This window comes from Silene latifolia, chromosome 11, assembly GCF_048544455.1.
Source record: "Silene latifolia isolate original U9 population chromosome 11, ASM4854445v1, whole genome shotgun sequence".
Classification (NCBI taxonomy): domain Eukaryota; kingdom Viridiplantae; phylum Streptophyta; class Magnoliopsida; order Caryophyllales; family Caryophyllaceae; genus Silene; species Silene latifolia.
In genome coordinates this window covers 41915165-41917236 of record NC_133536.1, presented here as the reverse complement: position 1 = coordinate 41917236, position 2072 = coordinate 41915165, and the positions used below count along the sequence as shown (strand labels likewise).

Here is a 2072-nt window from a genome sequence, read left to right as displayed (position 1 = left end):
TGGCATTAACATGATGCTTTGGTGATTTTGAGGCTTCTTCAAGTCTAGCCATAGCTTTTTCAAACTTCAAATTGATTGTGTCAATGTGAGCACTAAGTTGAGCACCCAATTGAGTAACGGAGTCCACTTCATGCTTTCCTCCTCTAGTAGCCTTGCGAGGTCTACTATATTGTGAGTTATGGACTGCCAATTCCTCAATTTTGTTCCAAGTTTGATTGTCATCAACTTCGGTGAACATTCCATTTGATCCCATGTTGAGAATGTTCCTTGAATCTTCATATAGACCGTTCCAAAATTGTTGTACCAAGAACCACTCGCTAAGTCCATGGTGAGGACATGAGTGACAAATTCCCTTGAACCGCTCCCAAGCTTCATACAAAGATTCTTCATCCCTTTGCTTAAAACCCGTAATTTGAGCTCTTAGCATGTTAGTCTTTTCCGGTGGGTAGAATTTTTTGTAGAAAGCTAGAGCCAACTTTTTCCAAGAATCAATTCCGAGAGTGGCCTTATCAAGGCCCTTCAACCATTGTTTCAAGGTGCCAATTAAAGAAAAAGGAAATAAGACCCATCGAATTTGGTCTTGAGTTACACCGGTTTGAGAAATCGCATCACAATAGTCACAAAAGGTTTCCATATGAGAATGAGGGTCTTCACTAGGCATCCCCCCAAATTGGCTCCTTTCGACTAATTGGATAAAGGCGGATTTGGCAATAAAATTTCCGGTCAAATGTTGTGGTGTGGGAGTACCATTGGGCAGGTTCTCCTCGGTGGGTACGGAATGTGATGAAAACTTAGGCATTGTGGGTTGATTTTGTGTTGTGTTTTGTGTTGGGTTCTCCTCACCTTCTCTTGCAAAAGGGTTGATGAACTCAATATTTGGTTGAATATCTACAACCTCACTAATACCTCTCAAATTTCTCCTAGCAAGTTTTCTATTGGTTGTAAAAGTTCTTTCAATTTTACGATCAAAAGGTAACAAATCACCTTGTGACCTTCTAGACATGCAAAATATCAAACAACTCAAAAACAATTAGAGCAAACCTTGAGGAGTTTTACTTCCTCAAGGCAAAGAAAGACACAACTAATAACAATACAAGAAAATCTAAATCAAGATAACACCGTCCCCGGCAACGGCACCATTTTTGGTCGGACTAAATCTTTTCGGTAACTTGTCATTAGGAGCACCTAGACCAAAACACAATTTATAACTTCACAAACAACTCTACAATTAGTAAAGAGGCAAGTAAAGGTCGGATTCCAAGGGACGGGAATTGAGATGAGATTTCTATTGAAACTAGTGGTGTCTTAAGGGTGTCACAATTTGGGTTGATATAGAAGGTCACTAAACTAAATAGCAATGAAACTAAACAAGCAAGATGAACTAAAAGGGTTGTAAACAATTGATAAAAAGCACTAGGGTGTCATGGGGTCATAGGGGATTCATGGGAATTGATCATACAAACATGTTCTCAAATTATAAGCAAGCAATTATTGTTGTGATGGATTGAGTTGGGTTATATCTTACAATCCTAGGAAAGTTTGGGTCCCGGAGCCGAATCGATTAGATTGTACAACACCTTCAAGTCGACTTAGTCTTCCCTACTCAACAACATGCATGGTCTAATGAGACTCGAGTTGGTTTATGTCTTACAAGTCTCATTGAAAAGATAGGTGATGGGTAAAAAATGCAAGGATTCATAAGCTCGCATTTCATCAAACATAACATGTGCATGAGTTGAGATCAAAACAAGCAAGCAAATAAACCATGAAAGCATATTAATTTAAGCATGAATCATTCCCCATGTTGGTTTCCCCTAATTACCCATTAACCCTAGCTAGGTCACTACTCACTCATTATCATGTTGATCATGCTAGCAAGGTTGTCAATCATACCAACAAAATGAAACATGATGAACAAATGAAAGTAATTAACAATAATTAAAAAAGGATTAAGAGAATTATACCTACTATTGATTCCAATAATAAAGCAAAGAATAAAAGAAGTACTTGATGCTTGATTGAGAGGTTGTCAATATCCCAATAATAACCCAAATAATCTTCAATTACCCAAA

General features: G+C 37.9%; 1 non-coding gene across 1 annotated transcript; it reads left to right on the top strand.

The window, feature by feature from the left end:
• Positions 1 to 320: 320 nt before the first annotated feature.
• LOC141616269 (small nucleolar RNA R71) lies at positions 321 to 427 on the top strand. The gene has a single exon (XR_012530624.1). It is a non-coding gene; the product is annotated as a small nucleolar RNA R71 (small nucleolar RNA).
• Positions 428 to 2072: the final 1645 nt, after the last annotated feature.